At 33.9% G+C, this 27,752-nt stretch overlaps 1 long non-coding RNA gene across 2 annotated transcripts in view; it reads left to right on the plus strand.

The window, feature by feature from the left end:
- The first annotated feature begins 3,369 nt into the window (after nucleotides 1-3,369).
- Nucleotides 3,370-27,752, plus strand: part of LOC118152108 (uncharacterized) — a 138,235-nt gene continuing 113,852 nt past the window's right edge. For both annotated transcript variants that reach the window (XR_013525466.1, XR_004740463.3), the window contains exon 1: nucleotides 3,370-3,443. This is a non-coding gene — a long non-coding RNA (uncharacterized LOC118152108). The remainder of the gene's footprint in view (nucleotides 3,444-27,752) is intronic.

Consider the following 27,752-nt stretch of genomic DNA (forward strand, 5'->3'; position numbering starts at 1 on the left):
GTGTTTACATTGATAAATGTCACAATCAAGAGACAATTGTGTTTTATATTAGTACAAGATTTATCAATGTAATCAGTGTAATAATCAGTAATTATTAATCACTTAGGAAAAATATTTCCCCTTTTAAAAAAGCTAAATTTTACCTTACATTATGTAAAGAGATTTTGTAAGATACAAGATTGTGTTTTAAATTACTGTGAGAATTATCAATGTAATCAATGTAATAAATAATGAACACTTAGGAAGAATGCCAAACTTTTTTAAAAAGCTAAATTTTAGGTCTTTTACTTGAAAATATATTAATATTTGCACTTTTGTTTCTTTTTATGCCATAATTGACATTTAAATTTCAAAGAATGAGAAGGGGTAAGATGAAAGTAATAATTCAATTTTCATAAAAATCTTCTGACTGGATTTTTTGTAGAAACAGAATGACTATATTCAACATTTATTTTTCTTGATGAAGAAAAGCGTTTAGAGTTGGCAAGCATTTGAAGGCATGACATGATGTGTGTTGTTGTTTTTTAAATAAGATTAATAATTGATTATACAAAGGTCCTTGCCAGTTTACACATTCAGTATCTGTAGAAAATGTCTGGATTATAAAGCACTGGATTTTATATAGTAAGGAGGATAGTCACACATCCGCAGATATTCAAAATGGCAAATAACTGACAAAGGTATTTCTGTTTACTAGGCAGATTATTTCTTTCCATGGAGTTGATAGTTTTCACACTAATGAGATAATTGCCTTTTACTTCATGGGTTTTCATGTCTTTTGATGTTGTCACAGTGGTACTTGGGTCTAACATAAAAGCTTTATGTTTTGTTCATGCTATTTGTTCTAAGTCAAATGTTATCAGTGTTGAATAAGGCATCGTGCAGGCGATCCAAAAACATGTATTTTAATTGCTCAAATTTTGTTATAATCAAGATAGTATTTTGATAGTAGGTTTTCAATACTGTGATATTATTTCTACATTAAAAGTAATATGATAGTACATTTATTACTCATATTTCTTTATTTAATTTTTCTGAATGAGTAGAATTTTGATTTCATTATTTTAGGTGACTTCAAAGCCATTTCAATTTCTAATTGAAATTAAGCTTACCCCCCTGCCTAGCATTTGATTATCTTCATTTCTCAAGGCCCTTAAAATCTTGTTATTGAAAATGAGAGAAATGGTGCTATATATTACATGGTAATAATCAGTTTCCTTTTATAAACCCATGCATATGAGATACAGACTAAAAATGTCTTTGATCCTATAGTAGCTATTAGAAAATGCTTTTGAAGGAATCCATTTATTCTTTCCTTACCATTTGCCTAAGGACAGAAGAAATTTCTACATAAATCAAAGGAATGATTGTAGCTGTTCCACATGTCTGTGAGTTATGACAGTCTTTATAGGCAGTTGGCATACACACATCGAATTTTAGACAGTTGATGTCAGCAAATCTTTCATATGCTAGACCTTAAGTGATTTCTAAGTTAATTTTAAGCTATATTGTATGTTACATAAGTGGTTATCATCGAATTTCTATTAACGTAGCTCACTTAATACATACTATCTTATGATATAAAGATATATTTTATTTTACTTTTATCAATCTACCCTATTTTAACAACATATCATATTTAATATTCTAAACATTATTGTATTATATCCTAACATTTAAATGTACTCAAATGGTGATTTCAAAGATAAAGCATTACTATCATTGAAATAATTCAATGGTAAATGCCAAGCATCTAACATCCTAAATATTTGTTTGAATAACATATTTATAATTATAATCTTATATGTACATGTTATTGCTGAAACTTAAAATTATGAATTCAGAGAAAATAGTTTTTTACTACATAATCATGTATTTATTTCTCTTGTATAACTCATGATACATAGTATCTTAAAACTATACTTTCTCAATTATTTATATAGTCAACATTATCTTATTAAAGGATTATTTTTATAGCATATACCAACTTAAATATAGTGAAAAGCAGTGCACACACACATCAAAATATATGTGGCTATTATATTTATTTTAATTTATTAAGTAGTTACATTTTATAGCCACTAGCAAAAAGCAGTGAATTTCTCAAGTAGGCATAATTATGTAAAAGACTTTCTCATGTTATTTTAAAATTGTAAACCTATAGGAAATATTACTGTTTGTACTAAATGTGTTGTGATAAACTAATTGTTTGTTGAGGAGTATGGTATATTATAAAGACTTGAAAGAAAGCTGTCTTGTAGAAACATAAAACAATATTAATAAATCCCCTCCCTCTTACAAATTTTAATATTTTATCTGAATGAAATTGCTTGATAAGGTTTCTATGACACATTTGTTGGATTTTTGTTTTATTAAATTCAAAGTACACCCAATACAAGTCTAGCTAATGACTTCTGCTCTGATGTTCACCCTTGTTTGCCTTCCCTGCAAAGCAGAACCTCTGGCTACTGTTTCACTTTTAAACCTTAGAAAGAAGTTGCATTGGGAGAAAAAGCAAAACAAAGCAGAATACTAGGATAAAGAATAAAACGGTAAGTATCTTAATAGCCACCGGCTGGCTTGCACTTACTTGTTTCTACTCCTCACCCCAACAAGGTTTTTCATTGCCTTGATTTTTATCCTGTACCACAGCCACCTACTGCAAGTATCAGTAGTCATGATATTAACTTTCCCTTTGAAATGTGTGCTAAGGCCTATCTTAATGGCAGAAATAGAAAAAGCAACATGCAATAAACATTTTCAAATTGAAGGAAACAAAAAGGTTTAAAAATATCATACTTTGAGATAAGCGTGAGTTACATATTCAACAGAGTGTTACATGCTTATTAATATTTTTATCATAAATCTTATTTATCACTAAAGTTGATTTGTCACTCAAGCAGTTTGTGTACATGATAGGCATTCATAGTATAAGCTGTAAGAAAGATGACTGCTATGTTCTTTTAAGGCAGTCCCAGGGATTGTCAGTCTTTGTGTAAATTCATAGAAGGAATGTTATTTACCACTTATTCCAGTGACTTCTGATAAAAAAAAATTTAAATTATAATTCTTACAGACATATAACCTCAGTTTGTAGAGTGAGTAAAGCAAATTGCCCTCTATAATGTAGGGGAACCTCATCTTATCAGTTGAAGATCAGAATAGAACAAAAAGGCTGAGCAAGAGGGGACTCCCTCTGACTGCCTGACTGAGCTGGCACTTTAATCTTTTGCAGCCTTCAGACTTGGACTGAAACACTGGCACTTTTTGAATCTGAAGTTGGCCAGCTTTCAGCTAGAACTCACACCAATAGCTCTCCTGATTTTCAGGCCTTTGGACTTGTATTAAAACTACATGTCAGTTCTCCTTGGTTTTGGACTAGAACTCCACAGCAGCACTCCCGTGAACTGCAGATCTTGGGATTTCTCAGCCTCCTTATTCATGTGAGTGATTATATATATATATATATGCACACACACACACACACACACACACACACACGCCCTCTGGGTTCTGTTTCTTTGGAGAACCCTACTACAGTATGATAAGAAAATATTAACTTCCCCTTTGAAATGTATGCTAATGCATATCTTAATGGCAGAAATAGAAAACCAGCATGCAATAAAACTTATTAAATTGAAGGAAACAAAAAGATTTGAAACTATCATACTCACTGAGATAAGCATGAATCCCACATTCAACTGAATGTTACATGCTTGTTAATATTCTTTTCAAAAATCTTATTTATCACTAAAGTTGATTTCTCACTCAAGCAGATGAGTACACGGTAGGCATTTATAATATAAGCCGTAAAAAATTCTATGCTGTGACCTGACCCTGTAAAAAAAAAGAAAGAAAGAAAAGACGACTGCAATGTTAGTTTAAGGCAGTCCCAGGGATTGACAATTTTTGTGTAAATTCATAGGAGGAATGTTGTTCATCACTTAATCCAATGATTTCTTATTTTAAATTCTTAAAGATGTATAACCCCAGTATTGCCTGATAATATACTTAAATTACATTGAAGTTGATACATTTACCAACATAAGTATTTGCTTAAGTAAAAGGAAGATAAAAGGAATAAGTTCAGTGAAACAATATTTAGGGTAAATGTTTAACTGTTTCAAGGATCATTTTTCTCAACAATAGTAAAATTCAATTAATAATGGTTCATAAATATTTATAATATAAAGTTTCCTATATATCCTTAAATTTTCTAGAAATATTAAAATGTGCCTGTATAGTTATTTGTGATTATTCTGTTCCTTTGCCATTTCTTTCCCTTAAATTAGGGCAATAGATGTAAGGAATAAAGTCTTTCATGCCCAACACAAAAATGCAATTATAATGATGTCAGATAGAAAGTTAGTTGGAGATGACCCAGTTTTGTGACTAAATAAATTGATTCTTTATACAATAGCACAATTTTCCTTAGAGAATTCATCAACAAGGGAAGATAGCTCTCTTTTTGGGGATTTTCTTTTTAACATGTGTAGGGTCATATTTCCTGTCAACCAGCAAGAGATTCCAGTAGTAATTGTTTTGTCACTCAAAAACATGAAATTTCTAAAACTTTTTGACAATGCATTGCTGGAGGGCTGTCATAGCAAATGAAAGCCATTTCTGTTTCAGTGCAAGTATAGCTCATCACTCAATGACAAACATGATTTGTATTCAGATGGAATACTGTTGTTAAAAATTTGGTACTTCATACATTTTTGTTTCCATTAAGGTGTCTGAAACATTTTTTCCAGCCTTTAATTTTATCTTTCAGTAATAGTTCAAGAAAGCTTATATTCAGACACGTTAAACATTATTGTATCTAAGAACAATGTAAATAATATTTAAATAATTTATTTAACTAAAATACTAAAATTAATTTAAATGAGTACAATTATAAATACTGAATTCCTCATAAAATAGTGCACAATTTATTCATGTTATTAAATTTAATCTAATTTAAGTCCAGTGTTGAGACTAAAAACTCTCTGGGTTTATCCGATAGTAGATTCTGTTATTTTTCTTAATACCAGACTACAAAGCTGAGGGACCAAAGGAGCCCATCAGGAAAAGAGTTCGTTCTTAGATAAATTTTATCTTAAATAAAATTTGGGCTGGCATTGTGTCATCATTACATGAGGGCAGATATTAGTTTCCATTTTTATAACACTAGGAAGTCAGAAAAGAAATTCAACAATAACATGTTTTACAATAAGAGTGTCACAGCACAAACTGAAGATGTGTACTCCTTACTTCACAAAAATACATCATATGAATCTCTAGCAGAATATAACTATGATAAATAATAATAATTTATAGTAACAAAGGAAGAAATCATGGTGAAAAATTAGTGCCTACAAATCTGTCCCTGGAGTTTACCAGAAATTTTTATGAAAGCACAGGTCACCCAACATGAAGAGGAAATTGAGAAAGGGAATATATAGAGGCAATAGATGCAAAGTCACGTAAATAGGGTAAGAACTAATTAAATACACATATTAATAACTTTATTTTATTTTAAACTCTTCTCTGGGATGGTTACCTAAATCATATATCTATATCATCTGGTCATCTTGATTCAGCAATCTTGTCTGACATATTTCTATTAAAGATGAAGAAAATAAAGCAAAGAAAATGTAAGTGACTTCTTAAAGTGTTCATAGTTATTAATTCCTCAGTCTAGAATTAGAATGAACTGTTTCTAGTCTGATTATAAAACCAAGGCTTTCTCCTTGCAGAATCTTACTATTTCCTTAGTGAGGCCTCTGGTGCTACTGGTGATAAAGGAATTTTAAAGAAGTGATCAAGTTTGTTGGGCTTCAGGGAACTGTGTAGATTAAATTATTCTCTTAAAAATATCTAATGTTACACATTCCCACACCAAGATGGGAAAGGAACTTTCCTATTACATTGATGTTAAACTTGTCCACGTGATCAGCCACTGTACTGTAAAAAGCACACTGATGCTTTCCAGCCATAAAGTGTTGTATATGCCATAAAGTGTTATATACGCCATAAAGTTTTGCAGATAAACTAGAGTATGCCATAGTAGTGACAAAACAGCCATAGACAATGTGTAGATGCATGGAAACAGCTCCAAGAAAACTTGTTTTTGAAATGGGGCAAATGGCCAGTGTGCCATAGTTGGCTATCAACTTCTTAAGATGTAAGTACTTGGGTGTGATTCTGTTCATATGAAAATGAATGGGAAACCAGTAACACTTAAACACCCCAAACCTTGCTCCTGTGAGACACGCTTCTTTTTAGATCTACAACAGCAAATTTTGCTTATGAAGGAAAAAAAAAAAAAAGAAACATAATACAGGAGAAAGAAAATAATCTAATACAGCGTAGCTGAATATAATATTTGAGTCATTTCATCTTCTAATATATGAAGTTAAAACAGTCTCTTTTTCATTTGATGCATGTGAAAAGGAGACAACAAAACAAAGGTTCATTCTGAGACGAAGTGATAGTTATACAAACATTGAATCATTTCCGCAGACTCTACCTTTGAGCATATTCAATTATTTTGTCCGTATGTTTGCTGGACTAAGACTAAGTAGTTGATAAAAGTGAAAAGATTATAACAAATCTTTTGATAATCTTGGATTTAAAACTTTGATAAACTTGGATTTTGGTAACTCCAAAAAATAACAACAGGACACTAACACTGCTTTTACTTATAAAAGAGATCACATTTAGTTTTCCTATTGGAGAGAAATTTATGATTTCTGGTATATTTGGCTAGCAGAGAGGAATTGAACAGCATGAGCCTGGTAGACAGAATAAATACATCAGTATACTTATTATGCCAAGCAAATGGAACAATTTACAGATTGGGAGCAGTGCAAAGCATTTTCATTCTGGGCAAGAGCACAATCTATCATTTCACACAGAAATAGAACACTCTGTTCAGTGTGTTCCAGCCTTGGCTCTCAATTCCCAAAATAAATCTTAACCCAGAAAAAGTCAGTGATAGGATACAGCGGAGAGCATTATAGAGACTTGACAATGCAGTGATTAGCTAATTAATCTGGGTACTCAGAGACTAGCTCGTATGAAAGAAAGTACAAAAACCAATGCAACTATGCAGAATTTTCCATATTTGTAATGTTTCTCATTATGAATATAATAAACAACTTGAAATTTGCATAAAGAAAATAAAGTTATACATTCCCTAAATATGGCTTTTTAATTGTCTTAATACTGTGGATCATAGTGTTGGAAATAGTCAGATGTTTTCATTTGTTTGTGAAAAATAAGAATTTCACTTGACTAAATAACTTGTGTATAACCAAGTGACTGATTCCCTGAGGCTTTCATAAAACTTTGTTAACACAATTAAAAAGGCACTCTAGGATTGTTTTACAATTAATTGTTAACATGTCTATGTCCTCTGGTAGATATTGAACTTGAAGACATAAATTATATTACTTGGTATTTTTATATCTAATATCCCAGCTGGCATACATCCAGTATTCAATAAGTAATTTTGAAATTATTTCCGTTAAATATGGTTGGCTGTTGTCGTTGTTGGGCTGGTACAATGATAAACACTGGAAACACTATTTTCCTTCCTCTTCTTATTTCAGCTTAGTTTTGAAATTTTATGTCTTGGGATTTTCAGTTTAAAATATAGGGAAGAAAGACTGTCAAAAGTAGCCTGGCTTGTGAAATCAACAAACAGAAAAAGATAAACACTCATGCATCCTAGATGTTTGTATGGGTAGGCTGTGAAATTGCAAAAACAAGAAAAAAATTATCACTAGCTATGTTATAAATAAATTAAAATATTCCTACCCAGGCTTTTCCTCAAGGCAAAATAGTTTTTCATTTTATAAGATTAAGTACCTGTTTTAGGACTCAGAGATCCAGTGTTGTAGATTGGGGCAAATGGTTCACTGAAATTGAGGCATAAACCTCCAAATGCGCAGAGCACCTGACATATTAATGTCATATATTGGAAACACATTTTATTGAGTTAATGTAAACTCTAAAAACCTAAGTATTCCGGTGTTTCTTGTTAATTCCCGAAGCATCACCACTATTTTGTGTTAAGTTTAAGCATGTATAAAATATAAAAGAAAAGTGACTTTTCACCCACTGTGGATGGGTCCTCAGATAATCAGATTTGGTGGAGGCATTTGTTGTGATCATTATCTCTGCGTGAACAAAAAAAGACTAGGAAAGCTGCTCTAATAATTTAATTTATTTTTATTTTTTTCTGGATTGCTATTCCATGTTATATTATTAAAATCTCTGAATCTTTACCCTAAAGTTTTATTTACTGATTATATTTCTATTAATGTGATTTTTAAAAGTCTATTTTCATATAATTTTACACTTATATAAAATTTAGAAAGAATACAAAGAAATGTTATACTTTATTACTAAGATTTATCAGTCATTGATATTATACTACTTTTTCTATAACACACATACACATATACACAAACACATATAGAAACATATATTTTTTAATATTCCATTTCATATCTTCAACTTGCATAGGTTCTTTTGTGGTGTCTAAAATTAGCAAGTAACATTCATAGAATAGAATAAATATTATTAATTATTAAATAAATGATTATGTGTTTGTACAAATGGATAAAAGTACAATTCCCACTGCTAAATGTGAAAGGCATAAAAGACTTATTGAATCACAGTTTTTCAATAATAACTGTAATCATTTTGTTATTAAAAAAATTAGTAATGGATGCTAAAACTAACCTTGAGGAGGTATTGTAACTTTGTGTAGTGTCAAAGTATTTTCTCACAAAATACTTATTTAAAATAAGAAAAAGACAATACTATTACTGTAGATTAACCTAGGTAATTCAAACTTAAATATAAGTAACTCTTTTAACATCACTATGTGGGTGAAGGGGAGGAAAGCAGCAAAACACACTGCCATGTGTGTACCTATGCAACTATCTTGCATGTTCTGCACATGTACCCCAAACCTAAAATGCAATAAAAACAACAAAAAGATAAAACAAAATCACATTTTTATATTATGCAATGAGAATAATATTGAATCAGTTTTGTAAAAATAATTGATTCATAAGATATCAGGCAAAAACAAATTGAGGAGAGTATTATAAAGTGAATTGACTGTTCTTTTAAGAAATTATCAAAAATTTTAAAGACAAACTGTTTTAGATTAAAGGTCTATGACAACTAAAAGTAATACCAAATCCTAAATTGGATACTGTACCAGGACAGAAAATAACCTTATAAGATACTTCTAGGAAAATTTATAAAATTGTTAATTAAATATTTATATAAAATTTCATCATCATAAAATGTTTTAATAGTATAATTATTGATTTACATATATATATATACACTTTGGTTACATGAGAGTATTCATAATTGAATAAACTATATACTAAATTATTTATATATAGTGAAATATGTCTGTAAATTACATGATTCAGTATAAACACATGTATTTCCAAATATGAATGTGTATGTGATCTAATTAATGAATCAAAATTCTATTAAAGGTAATTAAGAAGAGAGACTAGGAACTATTTGGAGGTTTTGACATTCCTTTCTCAGTAAGTAAGAGAAAAGTAAACAGAGATGGAGTTTCACTCTTGTCACCCAGGCTGGAGTGTAATGGCGTGATCTTGGCTCACTGCAACCTCTGCCTCCTGGGTTCAAGGGATTCTCCTGTCTCATCTTCCTAGGTAGCTGGGATTACAGATGGGTACACCACCATACCTTGCTAATTTTTATATTTTTAGTAGAGATGGGGTTTCACCATGTTGGCCATACTGGTCTTAAACTCCTAACCTCAGGTGATCCGCTTGCCTTGGCCTCCCAAAGTGCTGGGATTACAGGCATGAGCCACCATGCCCAGGCAATATATTTTACCAAACTGACATTCATAAAATTTTCTACCACTTGCCACACCAACTAGTGTACACATATTTTTCAAGTACACGTAAGTTATACCAAAATGCTAGTGTACACATATTGTTAAAGTACACATAAGTCATACCAAAACATACCATATTCTTTGTAATAAAAATCAAATAAGTGTTAGAATTATAGAAAGACTCTTACCAAAATTAAATTACAGTAGGAATCAACATCAGGAAGATAGCTGAAAAATCCCCAATTATCTGATATATCTTTACTTAACTTATCATTGAAATGTGGCACATATACACCATGGAATATTATGCAGCAATCAGAAATGATGAGTTCGTGTCGTTTGTAGGGACATGGATGAATCTGGAGAACATCATTCTCAGCAAACTGACACAAGAACAGAAAATGAAACACCGCATATTCTCACTCATAGGCGGGTGATGAAAAATGAGAACACATGGACACAGAAAGGGGAGTACTAAACACTGGGGTCTATTGGGGGGAAAAGGGGAGGGCCAGTGGGAGGGGGAGATGGGGAGGGATAGCCTGGGGAGAAACGCCAAATGTGGGTGAAGGGGTGAAAGCAAACAGAACACACTGCCCTGTGTGTACCTATGCAACTGTATTGCATGCTCTGCACATGTACCCCAAAACCTAAAATCCAATAAAAAATAAGGAAAATAAATAAATAAATAAATAAATAAATAAATAAATGTATGTTAAATGAATGAAAAAAAAAAAGAAATAGGAAGTTAAAAGGAATCTAGAAAATATTTTTAACTTAGTGCAACATTAATTTTATCACAAGGTCTTTGAATGTCAGATATCAGTAGTGGATTATCCTAATGATTTTAACTGAGTCTCTCATGAAACAAATTTAAATGTTTGGCTGGGCTGCAGTTGAGAGAAGGTATGACTGAACCGGAGGATCTTCTTCCAAGTGTATTGGTTGGCTTTTAGTTAGAAATCTCAATTTCTCACCACATAGGACTCTTCACAGGGCTGGTCATGCCATGCAATTTAGTTTCCCCCAGAGCAAGTGATCCAAGAAAGAGCAAGAGAGCAATCAGCACAGAAGCTGTACTGTTTGCCTTTCATGAATGACCTCATCTCAGAAGTGAGGTACCATCATTTTTGCTGTATTTTATTTATTATAGGCCAATTACGATACCATGTGGGAGGAGAACTACATAATTCTTCCATGTGTGAATTTTGGGAGCAGAATCTTCAGAGAAAATCATAGAGTCAGGCCAACAAAAATATGTTCAACCAACTTGATCTAATTGATTTATAAAACACTCTACCCTCAAGGAACAAATTATGTATACTTTTCGAGTACACATGAAATATTCCAAATCATCAAGTTTCCGGGTTTTGGGGTGCAGGGGAGTTTATTTCACTCCCTGGTGGGCTCCAGGCTCTTGGTCTGTCACTCCCCCAAGAATGGGAGAGGGGACCACACCAGGTGTAGGGCACTAGCAAGTAAATATCGGAACCCAAAGAGTTTTTGCAGAAAGTGATTTATTTAAGCAGAAAAAGAGAAAAATGAGAGAGAAAAAGACGAAACCCAAATATAGAATCCAAAGGGATGTAAAAGAAGGGGACTTTTAACCTGGGAAGAATTAATCTCCTTCTCCAAGACCCCTGGCCTATGAAAGGAGTTACTTTAAACTTCCACTGGAGTGATTGATCTTTGATTCTTTCCTGAGTACATGAAAATTAAAACAAAAACCTCTAATCCCCAGATGGAGGTGGCAGGTGCAGGGGTGAGGGAAGCGTGGCTGGGGGCATGGCACTGGGAAGATTCTTACCCTTAAAACTATGCCCCCCTGTGGACCCAGGAAGAGAATACATTCCCTCAATCATATTCTTAATTTTAAAACAGTTTGCCATATTCTTGATGGTTGACTTCAAGCAGAGTATATTCTTTGACTATCAAGTAATTAGAGTAGAAATAAATAACAGAGATATCTGGATCATCATAAAATATTTAGAAATTAAACAACACATTTCTAAATAATTTAGGGGTCAAATAAGAAAATACAAGGCAAGTTAGAATGCATTATGAATTAAACCAACATATCAAAATATTTCACCTAAAGCAATGACTAGAGGAACATTTATTGTACTCATTGTTGATATTTAAAAAATTAAACTACTATAGTCATGATTTAAGATCTCTCTTTAAAAACTAGCAAAATACTAGCAAAGTAAAACCAAATATGCAATAGGAAAAAGAGAGGTATTCTGCAAAGGCCAATAAAAAACATGAGTCTTAAGTAGAAACTTACACACCTCACCAGAACAATGGGATAGAAAGGAAATGCATAACATGAAATAATTTCAGCAAATGTTTTTAAAGTTTGATGGTGGACACATGGATATGAGTACTGTGGTTCATTTGCTATTCTGATAAGACAGACTTTTGTATATATCAAATGTTATGCTTGTTTTCCTGGAAGAAAATAATTTCTGAGAATATTTTAGGGCCCAAACTCATTTAATCCACAAACACTGAGAGATGACTACAATTTTAAGAATAGAGTCAAGGTCATACTTACCTAAAAATGAATAAAATTCAAGTAATAACCTTAGCTTGTTCACATGTTCAGAGGAAGGTATATAAACAAGTAAATTACATAAAGTCATAATGTGTGCTGGAAAAATCACATGCAGAAATAATTGTTTTTTCAGCTACAGGACGCAAAACTAAAACATTTAACTATTTTATGACTTTGTCTAAAAGTTTTTATAGGCAGTGTAAAGATGTGGAATGAGCATGAGCCATAGGTAAAGGATCAGGGTGTTATTCTCCTCATCACCACGGACTATCTGTTAAACTTGGACATGTTTATTATCTCTGAGTTTCAGGTCCCTAAAATGTGAAAAACAGGAAAAAAAGGGATGTATAGTTTCTTCATTCACTAGAATGCATTATTCAGGGAATGTATCAAGGACATGTTGAAGGCTCACTAAAATGATAGCCACTATTAGCTTAAAAATTTTTACTGATATTTTTCATAACCAAAAAGAGAAGACAGATATAATTAAGATCACATAGGTTGATTTTACAATGCAGTGTCTGACTAAAAATATCTCAAAAATATTTCAATGCTAGAGTAAAAATGTTCATTTGGGCAGAACAACACAAGAAATGTGAAATAGGCTAAGTTGTTCAAGTAATAGTGAATATCTAACATGGATACCTAAACAATAAGGAAAAGAGAGAGTGGAGTGCAGAAATTTTGTGAAGCTGGTTAAAGAACTCGTAGATAAAAATATTTACTCAAATCTAATTAATGTTTATAACAATGAGGGAGAAATGATGATATCAGTGCATAGATGGATTTCAGAAATTGTGTTTGGATAGAATGAATTTGTTGTGATCGAGGAATGTGGAAGAGAATAATCCAGGTGTAAAGAGCTCCTTCAGAAAGAGCTCTTATGGCCGGGCACGGCGGCTCAAGCCTGTAATCCCAGCACTTTGGGAGGCAGAGGCGGGTGGATCACGAGGTCAGGAGATCAAGACTATCTTGGTCAACATGGTGAAACCCCGTCTCTACTAAAAATACAAAAAATTAGCTGGGCATGGTGGTGCGTGCCTGTAATCCCAGCTACTCAGGAGGCTGAGGCAGGAGAATTGCCTGGACCCAGGAGGTGGAGGTTGCAGTGAGCCGAGATCGTGCCATTGCACTCCAGCCTGGGTAACAAGAGGGAAATTCCATCTCAAAAAAGAAAAAAAAAAAAAAAAAAAGAAAGAAAGAGCTCTTATTAAGAAATATAGTAAGATATACAGAAAACATAAGCCAATAAGTGAGTTTTGATGTAGGTACATCCAGTTTGGGCCAAATCACATATGAGAAAAAAATGATACATTTCAATGCTGAGTTCAAACAATGTGGTACAAAGAAACAGCTGAAAACAAAAGAAAGCACATTGTGGGTCATCTCAACAACACAGTTTAATGCATTGGTTTTCACAAAGTAGTAAAACAATTTTAATAAAAAGTGATTTACCCTTGTTGGTATCAACTATAATAAAACATATTTTGTCTTGATCAATGTAGATAGATTAAAAGTACAAATATGATAGTTATATTTTCTCAAAACAGGAAAAATAGACCTTTTGTTTGTTTGTTTGTTTCTATTGGTACACATAAAAGAGAAAATAATAGCTCGTGGCATGTGGTGTCTGTACTATGGTTCCAGGTAGCCGTTGAACAGCCACTATCATTTAATTTATTCTCATTGCTTCTGGCCCAATTCTGTCATTGACTTGAAAGACTTTTTGCATAAATGACACTAATGCTCTTTCACACTGTGTGCTGGCAGCTTACATAGGAATATTGTGTGAAGAGATTTCTATCAAGTTCTGATATAGCTTATATGAGAATTGCAAGTGAGTTCACTATGTGATCTTTAACATCTGAGGGGAATTAATAAAATTCATCTCTGTTGGAATAAAAATTAATAGAAATAAAAACATTTTATGAATCATTCCTATATTTTCTCATTGTATACCTTTATATTTTAATATAAAATTATAAAGTAGATACATATTTCTTTAAATTAACAATATTTACCTGGTGTTTTGAGTGAATTCAACATGAACACACATACAAATACAGTCAAACACATACACCGTTAAGTATCAACTGGGAGTAGGGCCAAGATAGCCTACTAGTAGCAGCGGTGATCAGAGGCTTCAATCAAAAACATGCAAAACAGCATATGAATCCTGCATCAGCAACTGAGGTATCCAGGTAGTGTTATTACGACTGACTAGGCAGTTGGTGTGACCCATGGAGAGGAAGAACTGGTGCAGTGGCACACCTGAGAGCCACATGGGCCAGGGGAATTCCCTACCCCCAGCTAAGGGAGGTGGTGAGTGAGTCTGCTACCTAGCCTGGGAAGCTGTGCTTTTTCCATGGAACTGTGCAATGGATTAGAAGATCCCACTCATAAGCCCATGTTGCTGGGGTCTTGGGCCCCAACTACAGGGCCATGTAGACTCTCACTTGGCTAGTACTGGCCTAAGCCCACTAAGTTCCACAAGGGAAAGGGTAGCCATCACCACTCCTGCAGCTGCCTACTGTCTAAATCATCTGAGCTCCTTGCAGGAGGGGCAACAGTCAACACTAAGGCTACAGAACCTCCCCACAGGAACTCCAACTGCAGCCAGGGGAAATAATTCTGATCTCCCTAAGCCTGTGCCCGCCATGCGAGGGATAGCCATAGTCTCTGCAAACCAGCAGACTTTCCTCCTGCTAGCTCTGAGAAATCCAGGCAGCCACGATGAGTGGGCAGTGCTGCACACTTTCTCTAACAATGGACAGCCAAAGTGCTTCGTAAAATGGGTGATGCTCCCTGTGCAACCCAACTGGGTGAGGCCCGCCTCATTGGGGTTTGTCAGACACCCTACACCAGAGAGGCCCTAATAGCATCAGGCCCCTTGAGGTCAGAGATCCCAGAGGAAAGAGTAGACACCCATCTCTGATGTGCTCCAGCCTTTTTAAATGACATATCCAGATGCAGGAGTGAACCAGATAAATAGGGCCTGAAGTGAACCCCAAGCAAACTGCAGCAGCCCTACAGAAGAGAGACCTGACTATTCAAAGAAAAGCAAACAAACAGAAAGCAACAACAACAGCATCAGCAGCAATGAAAAATCCCTACAAAACCTCATTCAAGGGACAACACAGCCTCAAAGATCAAAACTGGGTAAACTCATGAAGATGAAAAAGAATCAAGGGAAAAATGATGAAAACCCAAAATGACAGAGTGACCCTTCTCCTCAAAATGATCACAACACTGCTCCAGCAAGGGCACAGAACAGAACAGAGGATGATATGGACAAATTGACCGAAGTCGGCTTCAGAGGTGGGTAATAGCAAACTTTGCTGAGGTAAAGGAGCATGCTTGAACCCAATGCAAAAAGTTAAGAACCTTGATAAAAGCTTAGAAAAGCTGCTAACTAGAATAACTGTTTAGAGAGGAACATAAATGACCCAATAGAGCTGAAAATCATAGCACAAGAACTTTTTGAAGCATACACAAGTATCAATAGCCAAACTGATTAAGCAGAAGAAAGAATATCAGAGTGTGAAAACCAGCTTGCTGAAATAAGGCAGGCAAATAAGATTAAAGAAAAAACGAATGAACAGGAATGAACAAAACCCCTGAGAAATATGAGACTATGTAAAAAGATGGAACCTACAACTGATTAGAGTTCCTGAGAGAGAAGCAGGGCAATGGAATCAAGTTAGAAAACACACTTAGGGATATTATCCAAAAGAACTTTCTCAGGGCTATATGCAAATTCAAGAAATACAAAGAACCCCAATAAGATACTCCGTGAGAAGTTCAACCCCAAGACACATAATCATCAGATTCATCAAGGTCAAAATTAAATATATTAAGGGCAGCCAGAGAGAAAGGCCATGTCACCTACAAAGGTAATCCCACCAGACTGACAGCAGATTTCTCAGCAGAAGCCCTATAAGCCAGAAGAGAGTGGGGACCCATATGCAACATTCTTAAAGAAAGAATTTTCAACCCAGAATTTTATATCCAGCCAAACTAAGCTTCATAAGTGAAGGAAAAATAAAATCATTTTCAGACAACCAAAGGCTGAGGGAATTCGTCACCACCAGGCCTGCCTTACAAAGGCTGCTAAAGGAAGCATTAAATATGGAAAAGAAAATTCAGTACCAGCCACTGCAAAAACACACAGAAACATAAAGACCAATTAAGCTATGAAGAAACGGCATCAACTAGAATGTAAAATAACCAGCTAGCATCATGATAACAGGATCAAATTCACACATAACAATATTAACCTTAAATGTAAATGGGTTAAATGCCCCAATTAAAACTGGCAAATTGGATAAAGAATCAAGATCCATCCATGTAATCTATTCAAGAGGCCCATCTCATGTTGAGAAAAACACACATAGGCTCAAAATAAAGGGATTGAGGAAAATTTATCAATCAAATGGAAAACAGAAAAAAGCCCGGGTTGCAATTCCAGTCTCTGACAAAACAGACTTTAAAGCAACAAAGATCAAAAAAGACAAAGAAGGGCATTACATAATGGTAAAGGGAACAATTCGACAAGAAGAGCTAGCTATCCTAAATATATATGCCCCCAATATAAGCGCACCTAGATTTACAAAACAAGTTCTTAGAGACGTATATAGACATTTAGATTTCCACATAATAATGGAACTGTTTAATACCTCATTGTCAATATTAAACAGAACAACGAGACAGAAAATTAACAAGGATAATCAGGATTTGAACTCAGCTCTGGGTCAAGTGGAATAGACATCTGCAGTATTCTCCACCTCAAACAACAGAATGTGCATTTTTTTCTCAGTGCCACATGGCACTTACTCTAAAATTGACCACATAAATGGAAGTAAAACACTCCCCAGGAAATGCAAAAGAACTGAAATCATAACAAACAGTCTCACAGACTACAGTACAATCAAATTAGAGCTCAGGATTAAGAACTTCACTCAACACCACCCAACTATGTGGAAATGGAACAACCTACTCCTGAATGACTCCGGGGTAAATAGTGAAATGAAGGCAGAAATCAAGAAGTTCTTCGAAATCAATGACAACAGACAACATACCAGAATATCTGGGACACAGCTAAAGCAGTTTAAGAAGAAAATTTATAGCACTAAATGCCCACATCAGAAACCTAGAAAGATCTCAAATCAACACCCTAACATCAATTAAAAGAACAAGAGAAGCCAGAGCAAGCAAATCCAAAAGCTAGCAGAAGACAAAAAATAACTAAGATCAGAGTGGAACAGGAAGAGAGAGAGATGCAAAAGTCTCATCAAAAATTTAATGACTACAGGAGTTGGTTTTTTGAAAAAATTAATAAAATAGATAAACCACTAGCTAGACTAACAGAGAATAAAAAAGAGAAGAATCAAATAGACTAAATAAAAAATGGTAAAAGAGATATCACCACTGACCCCACAGAAATACAAACTACCATCAGGGAATACTATAAATACCTCTATTAAAATAATCTATAAAATCTAGAATAAATAGGTAAATTTTTGGATACATACACCCTCCCAAGAATAAACCAGAAAGAAGTTTTATCCATGAATAGACCGATAACAGGTTATGAAATTGAGGCAATAATAAATAGCCTACCAACCAAAAATACCCCAGAACCAGATGGATTCACAGCCAAATTCTACCAGATCTACTCAGTGGAGTTGGTACCATTCTTTCAGAAACTATTCCAAACAATTGAAAAGAAGGAAATCCTAACACATTTTATGAAGCCAGCATCATCCTGATACAAAAACCTGGCAGAGACACAACAAAAAATGAAAACTTTAGGCCAGTTTTCCTGAGTTTCCAACACTGATGTGAAAATCCTCAATAAAATGCTGGCAAACCAAATCCAAAAGCACATCAAACAGTTTATCCGCCCCAATCAAGTTGGCTTCATCCCTGGGATGCACGGCTGGTTCAATATACACAAATAAATAAACATAATCCATTAAATAAACAGAATCATTGACAAAAGAACACATTATTATCTTAATAGATACAGAAGGAGCCTTCAATAAAATTCAACATCCACTTATGTCAAAAACTCTTCATAAACTCGGTACTGATGAAACGTATCTCAAAATAATAAGAGCTAGTTATGACAAACTCACAGCTAATATCATACTGAATGAGTAAAAACTGGAAGCATTTACTTTGAAAACGAGACTAAGACAACGATGCCCTTGGGCTCACGTATTCCCAAATTTAAAGTAAAAAAACAAATAAATAAAAATAAAAAGTATTAAGTAATTGAAATTAGTAGAAATTATAAAATAACATTAAATTTTTGAAATAATAGTATAAGCCTTTGCAAGAATAAATTAAAATGTATTTGCATTTTTGTTCTGAATGGAGAAGAAAATAGTGTATATATTTTAAACGTTTAATCTTTTTGCTGAAATATATGTTATTAATTCTCAGTCTTGTTCATGAGATCCCTTGGGCTGTCAACCATTATGTTACACCACCCGCCCATTTTAAAGACACCTCATACACCTTAATGAGCTGCTCACAGTGATTTAAGCACTGGAGTATTGCTTACGACTCAAATTTTATTTAAGCATCTTTTTTCTTCCTCTGTGAAACGGGAAAAATAGAATGTATTTCAAAGGGCATTTAGAGATCTTGGGAAAGAACACCAGCCTAGCCTTAGTTAAATCCCAAATATTAATTCTATCATAGGGTACTACTCTCTAGAATCTGAAGACCAAGCAGATTACTTTAACATACTTATGAGCCACACTCACACAGACCATTATTTGGTAATTTACTGCTTGTTTGTTTGTTTTATCTGCCACACTCAGGAAAAAAAATTGGAAATTGCACCTGGAGGACTAGTTTTATATTATTGTCTCAATAAATTCCATCATACAATTCACGTAGGTTACTTCAGCTTCTGTAAAACTTTAAACCACCTTGGCTGTCTACAATCATTTCCACTCTAAAATGCACTCAATATTTGGTTATTTTCACTCTAGACTCAAGCACATGTATGATTTGTCTACGTTTTTCCCGTTACCTTGTTACTATGTTTGTGCTCATTTTATAGTTTCTGTCAAATTAACACTGTAAATTTTATCATCAGAAAAGTCAAACTATCTCTAATAATACACCTAAAAATATCCATATTTTCATTATTTCTTAAAGTCACCTTATCAGCTCACTGGTAGAGAGCACTCTCACAGGCTGCCCTACCAAATTTCATCATTGGATCTCAAAGGTCATGATTTAGTTTTTGATTCCAACACTTTTTTTTTTTAACTACCACTAGCATTATTCTGTTTTGTTTTTACATTAAGTTAGGAAGAAAATATGGAGAGGCTATCCCAATTAAGTCTGTTTACCCACATCCCTTTGTCTCCACTTGGTTTACTCACTTAAATGTTGTGCTGGATCTCAGTGGGAGATCAAAGGGAAATTACCTGTTAATAGTGTTTACTCTGGGCCTGGAAGCTAAAGCTTTTATCATTCATATAACCACTCTTTTATCCATGTTAATTATCCACAGGTGTGTTAACTTGGAAGCTCTGTTGTAAAATCTTGAGGGAATAAATGTGTGATGGACAGAGGGTCTGGGTCATCAATACCTAGTTTATGAAGAGTTTTTGACATAAGTGGATGTTGAATTTTATTGAAGGCTCTTTCTGTATCTATTAAGATAATAATGTGTTTTTTTGTCAATGATTCTGTTTATTTAATAGATTATGTTTATTTATTTCTGTATATTGAACTAGCCTTGAATCCCAGGGATGAAGCTAACTTGATTGGGATGGATAAACTGCTTGATGTGCTGTTGGATTTGGTTTGCCTGCATTTTATTGAGGATTTTCACATCAGTGTTGGAAACTCAGGAAAACTGGCCTAAAGTCATTTCACCCTCTGAAAGCAGCTAACAGCCATCCCTAGTCCACTTGAAACACTGTAATGATATGAGAGTGCATTCATTCATCCGTCGTTCAGTCAGGGTCTGCAGGTCAGACTTCCGCAGGTGGTGACCAACTTCTCACCAGGGGATGAAACAAAAAAGGACAGATTAACTGTGGTACTATGTGGTAACACACAGTTAGGGTTAAATGCTATCCTTGGTTTCAGGCCTCCACTGGGAGTGTTGGAATTTATCCTCACAGTTGAAGGAAAATTACTGTATTATAGTTGTACCCTGATGAACTCAGTAAAAATAGCATATTTCTACAACCCACCCTCAAATCAATAACCACTTATGAGCATTTTTGCTTTTGACTATAATTTCCCATTTCCGTTTTCTACCAGTTTTGACTACGGAGTGACTTAAGTTAGTTTATCTCATGTTTCTTGTGCTTGGAGATCTCTGAGTCTCTTGCACATGTTGGTTTATTTTCCCAAATTTGAAACGTATTCTGCCACCATTTCTTCAGCGTTTTTTCTTTCCCTACCTCCTCTTCTTTGGAAACTCTACTTACCCATATATAAGGTCTCTTAAAGTTATTCCACATTTCAGCCTCTTTTTGAGTTTCATGTGGGAGTGTTTCTGTCACTTCAAGTTTGTTAAACTTTTTCTTCCATTAATCTTAGGTGGTGCATTTTTATGTCAGATTTTATTATGGTCATTTCTAGACGTTCGATTCACTTTTTAAAAAAATCTCTTAATGATTCTAGCTTATTGAAAGTACAGAATACACTTAGAACACCCATTTTAATACCTATGTCAGATAATTCGACCATCTGTGTCAGTTCTAGGTCAGCTTTGATAAATTGGCTTTTCTCCTCATTATGGGTTGCATTTCCTGCTTTTTGCATGCCTTCTAGCTTTGCGTTGGATTCCCAAGTATTGTGAATTTTACCTTATTGAGTGCTGGATACTTCTAATAATCACAAACATTTTTTTTTTTTTTTCTGACACAGAGACTTGCATTTGTTGCCCAGGCAGGAATGCAGTGGTGCGATCTCAGCTCACTGCAACCTCTGCCTCCTGGGTTCAAGCGATTCTCCTGCATCAGCCTCCAGAGCAGCTGGGATTACAGGCACCCAGCACCACCCCCAGCAGCTAATTTTTTTGTATTTTTAGTAGAGACGGAGGGGAGGGGGTTTCACCATGTCGGCCTGGCTGGTATGAACACCTGACCTCAGGTGATCTGCCTGCCTGGGGCTCCCAGAGTGTTGAGATTACAGGCATGAGCCACTGCCCCTGGCCAAGATTCTTCATCTTTGTTAAGTTACATCAAAATAGTATTTTCCCTTGGGGCTTATTATTAAGCTTTGTTAGTCTCAGAGGAAGATTTATTCTGGGCCAGATCGGTCTATTTCATCTTCCCAATTGCTCTTGGATTTCATGGTGTTCTAATTTGGCTGGCAGTCTTTCACTAATGCCAGGTGCTGTTAACTGATTATTTTAGGTATTTCATTGTTTTAGTTGTTTTAATCCTATTCCTGGGTGATTTCCTCACATGTCTGTGCTGGTAAATACTCTCCCAAATTCCTGAGATGGACCATATATCACCACAGTTACTCTTTTTTGTGCAAACGCTATTCTTCATTACTCTGACCTCTGACTTTTAGCCACCTTGATCATCGTAGATTGTCTCCTCTGTCTCCTCACTTCTGAAAGTCTTCTGGGATCTACCTGGTTTCTTTCTTCCTGGACTGTTACTGTAGGTATTTTTTAGGCTTTCAGATTATTTCTCATCACTAGGAGATTACTGCCTATAGTTAACTAGACACTGATGTCATAAAAATTGTGCCATCATATATTTTGTCTGGGTTTTTACTTGCTTCATGCAGGAAGTTAAATCCAGTCTCCTAGTACAACTTGGCCTGAAGCGGTACTCTGCATTCTTTAAACCTAACGCCTTGGGGATACAACATGTAACCTTTGTGTTTTCGTATTTTGCATGTGGTTTAAATGCTCCATATTCCTTACTGAATTTTAAACATAACTAGTAATTTATATGTTCTAATCAATGCTTTATTCATATCCAATGCCTAGGAATAATCTCCTCAGCATTTTTTTCCTGCTTCTAGAATCTAAACTAAATTATTCATAAAAGCATAAAAGAAATAAGGATTATACAAGTTAAGATATTAAAGAAAATGGTTTCATTAGCATGATTTAAAATGTGCTGGAAATTATCATTGATGTAATATTTGGAATTAAGTAGAGCTCTGCAAGAGTTGATAAATAATGAGCTCATTTCCATTTCAAAAGAAGCAACTCTTAATACAGCCAAAATTGGAAAGAAAGTCTCATGCTGACAAAGATGTTTTACACAGTATATCACTTTTTATCATGGGCAATCGAATGATCACAGTTGGTATGTGGCACTGTTACTCTTTAATTTCCTAGTTTTTCAATATGAATAACTTGAAGCAAAGGAAATGTTCATGTAACATTTTCTTATAAATAATGGAATAAATTGGATATCTCTTAAAATATGCAAATTTATTATGTGAAATCTACTAAATCAGTCTCTTAGTTGACCTGTCTCCACAGATATTATTTGGTACTGCACTATTTATTGGATACTTACAGATTAAACATTTGGGATACTGAAGTGAGTAATAGCTCCAACTTAGGGAATGTTTATAGACAAAGATACATAAATAACTTAAGACACACTACAGTCACTGTCATAGTAGGTATATGTGTAAAACGTAATGGGAGATAATAAGCAAATAAGAAATTCATTCTAGTAGTAATATGTTTGATTAGAATATCTTAAACTTTTAACCAATTTCAATTCTTAATATGCAGGTTGGATGAGCCTAGTTTGCTTTGGCTAATATTTATTTAACTGTTCAATGAACAAAATTAACTTGGACATCTTTTCTCAATTTCATCTTTGTGTCAATCAAAGAGTAATATAATACAGAAGTTCAATAAATACGTGAAAATAAAGTAGTTCAAACTTGCCTATTAAATTGTTTTCTTAGTAAACTTTAAACACATATTATTGAAGTAAAACATTGTGTAAGAAATATTATTGCTGCTGTTAATATATTTGCTGTAGTTTTGAATTTTTTTCTTTTACTATTGTAAAAAGAAAAATAAATTTGTCATTCGAAAGATGTCTTATGTCATTCAAAAAGAGAAATATAATGAAAATATGTTAATACCAGACCTTTTATTTTACCCTATGCACTTATTTTATATATACCACTATGATATAATCCACTAGAAAATCCAAGAGGATACAGATTTTTACGTAAACTTACACAACACAATATGCCCCATGCTTATGATATTCATCTATATGACTTAAACCACTGAAGACCAAATACTAATATGAGAACCAAAGTACTCCTACTTAAAAATAGACAAATTACCTATATTTGAACAACTTCATACTTTTGACAAAAAAAAAACAAATTACTTCTGAAAAAATTAATTTAGCTAAGGAATAGTAAGCAAGAAAGAGAAGCAGGGTGCAGTGCACGGAGCCTAGAATTTATGAGACAGCAGCCACATAACTGGGAAAGGCAGTTGTGCCCGCATCATGCTGCTGAGGTGGCTTCAGCCCTGTGCCTTCCCCGCCTGCATTGACTCCTTTCCCCGTCAATCCACATTCTGAAACAGTTCCTCTGTAATTTCTTTCCTATCTCTACTATGCTATGTATGCAAACCCAGGAGCCATGGGCTGTCTGCGAAAGTGATTCCCTCATTACCGTCCTTTCACTCTTTTCATGAGAGTAATCAAACTTTTCACCTGGGGCAATCACAAGTATCAGCTGGAGGTCTCACTAGGCCATGAATGAGAAGAGTTCAAATAGTTTATTCCTTATATAACCTGGAGGATCAATTTTGTCTTTCTGATTTAAAAGAAAATGAGAATGAAGGAAAAAAAAGAGAAAAAAATTACAATAAAGCGAAAACAAAAATATAAAATCAACCTCTGTGATCTTCTCTATATGCTTAAATATAAATTAAGCCCTATGTTAATTTTTTCACACTGTTAATATTATCTATGTTCTTACTTTCACAAAATATAGATTGTTCCTCTCTCATTCTTATAAAATGATTGAAAATTTCTCAGTATACAATGATAAAAGCCAATAGTTACCGATAATTTACCTGTACTTGGGAAAGGCACTTTATTAGCATTTGTCTGATTGAAATCTTGAAGCAAGTCACCAAAGAGGTAGAGATCATATCATCAGTAAGAAAACTGGAGATAAAAAAAGGTATATAAATAGGCAAATCTAAAAGCTAATGCAAAGTAAAGTGTGAACTTCTACTGAATCCAACTTTTAAAATAACTGTATATATGTGTACATATATATACACACCTACATATATATCGCTAATTGTAAACCATGTAGAATGCATGCATGCACAGTCACATATATATGTATATTTGTATGTAGAAGTCACTATATATACATGCATATATATGTAACTGTGCATGCATGCATTCTACATGGTTCGCAATGAACTGTTGTACCTCAGAGTTCCTAATGTTCACTCATATTTGTCAGAGAATAGTTATGGATGCCTAATAATATGAAGCACTATTGCAGCTTGATGAAGTTAAAAGAGAACAAAGCAGACAAGATGTCTGCTCTTGACAAGCATACCAACAGCAAGGGAAGAAGCAGAAAATTACAAATCTGCCAAGAGTCAGAAGAGTAATGCAAGTTGCTATGCATAGCTATTTGAAATACAGGTTTAGTCCAGTCAAAAAGTTTAGTGAAGTCATTCCTGAGGTAGTAAAATTTCAAGTGAAATTAAAGTGAAGGTTTAAGTAGGTTGGTGAATAAGAAAAGGAAAAGTATTTCACGTAGTGGGAAAAATATGTCAGGGGTGGAAGGAACTTAATATATGAGGAATCAGAGAGCTAATATACATGAAGGTAGTAATTTGCACCCCAAGGTCATGCTAAATACACATTTTGTTTAAGGGGAATGATTTAGGGCTTAGCACATAACATGCTAAACTGTCTTTGATTAAAAAACAATAAAACTATTTTGAAAGGTTTTATTTGGAAAGCAGAATATTTCACCTTTATTTAACAGTTTCTTAACTTAATTGCATAGAAAGAAATTTATAGGTAAAATGCAAAAATTGTACCTAGGTGAAATTAAAAAGAAAAAAGGTTTTTTTTCCCCAATAAATTTGTGTGGCCAGATGAGAAATCAAAGAATAAATAGAAATGTTCATAGGTACATGCAAACTGATTTAGATAAATACAATTTTGTCAGCAATACTACCTCCCTGTTATAAAATGTTCTCATATAGTTAAGATTAAAATGGTTTTGCCTGGGGAGGAGCATTGTATTTTAATTTTACACTTATAATTTCCTTTCCTGAATGATTTTGGATGCTTCTTTTAAATATCTTTTGGGTTTTAATGCCAAGTTTCCTACATAATGTTGCACATCTTGATCTCCATGAGATTGTAAACTAGCCACAAGTACCAGAGAGAGAGAGAGCAAGAGAGAGCGAGAGAGAGCGAGCAAGAGAGAGAGAGAGAGAGAGAGAGATTATAAGGGCTTGTGTTTAATCTGGGAAGACAAGGATTAACACAGGACATAATAAGAACATGGCTTTAAGCAAGTTACTTAATGTCCATAAGCATTAGTTACCATATCTTTGAAAGCAGGATGCTGACAATATCCTTACCATACCCATTTATTTGAGAATAAAATGATAAATTCTAGGTAAAAACATGTTGGCATTGCTGAATCATATCATCAGACAAACAAATCCAAATCTGAATCTAAAACTTTTTCTTTTTAAAATAATGTACAAAATATTTGAGAAATATATTTGAAAAATGCACAAACCTAACTTTCAGAATGGTTTTTTCAATTACTTTAGTGAAATAGCCATTGTCTGCATGTATATTTTTTGTCTTTCATGAAGTGAAAGAATGGGCTCTGATTCTAGTGAACAACAGCCAGAGAGACTCAGACATGGAGTCCTCATTGACAGGGTGAAAGTGACTGTAACCACTCTTCTTTTCCCAGGAGACAGCAATAGAATAAGTGAGACTAGCCTGAGGAGTAATGCCAGCATTTCTAATTCAATATTGATATGGGACTACGCATACTCTTATTCCTCAAACCCTTAATACCTTTTCACTCACAATTCTCAAATGCTACAGTCATATTAAAAAAGAAATCTATGAGATGATTAAATATATTTTGCACATATCCTAGAAAAGAGTGATTATTTTCTGTGATACTCTCCTTGTTTCCCCAGCCAAAAAAGAAAAAATAATCCAGGTGAGCTCAAATTGCCTAATTTGCTTCTTGTTTCCAAAGGGCCTCCTTTTTTGGCATATAGTGTATGTAACACACAGATCTAGAGCTCAGCTACTCCATGATGTTATCATGTTCATTCTGCCACACACATTAAAAGTCCTCATCAAAATATTCTTATGTTCTTTACATATCCCTAGTGCATGAAAAGATGAACTGATGACATTCAGGAATGTTTTTAAAGAGGGAAGAGTACTGAGTGGCCTGCAATGGAACCAATATCATCTCTTCTTCAAAATAGATATATTAGAGAAAAAATGTTTGACACCAGTCAATAGAAAGGACAAATACAGTTTATAAAATTTAGGATGATTGTCTATAAACTAGGAATAACTGAAAACATTTTCTTTTTATACATGAATTTCTAAAATTTATGGGTTGGTCCATATGCATACATTTTTTAAAAATTTGTATCTACTTGATCATATAATTCTGACTTCAGCACCCCTGCTATTTTTTGAAAAAATTGAAAAAATCTGGGGCAATTTCATGTCCTTTCTAAACTCAAAAATATGGAAGGTTATTTACAAAATGTTGTGTTGCCATCAATTAGAAAATATAAGCACCGCTAAATTGAACTTAAATTGTACTTCATATTGTTTATTAATATGGAAGTTTGAAATCACTCATGCAAAGCACAATGGCCCTTTCAATGCCATAAAATTAGTGATAAAATTTTTATAGTAAAATTACATGCAAGCAAATGTTATGCAATCACTGAAGTTTAGATTAGTTTATTAAAATATACAAATCAAAGTAATGTATTAGATTAAAGGCCTTCCACATATGTCACATCCTCATCCTCAAAACCTATGAATATGTTACCTTACATGGCAAAAGGGACTTTGGAGATGTGAATAAATTAAGAATCTTGAGATGTAAGGGATATTGTGAATTATCCAGAGGGCTGAATGTTATTGATCAAGTCCTTGGCAAGGAAAGAGGAAGGTGAAAGAGAGTCAGCAAAGGTAAAAGAGTCAGAGTGAGATTTGAAGCTGCTATACGGTTGACTTTAAACATGAAGTATAGGGCTGGAGAATGAAGTTG

Source organism: Callithrix jacchus, chromosome 1 (genome assembly GCF_049354715.1).
Source record: "Callithrix jacchus isolate 240 chromosome 1, calJac240_pri, whole genome shotgun sequence".
Taxonomy (NCBI): domain Eukaryota; kingdom Metazoa; phylum Chordata; class Mammalia; order Primates; family Cebidae; genus Callithrix; species Callithrix jacchus.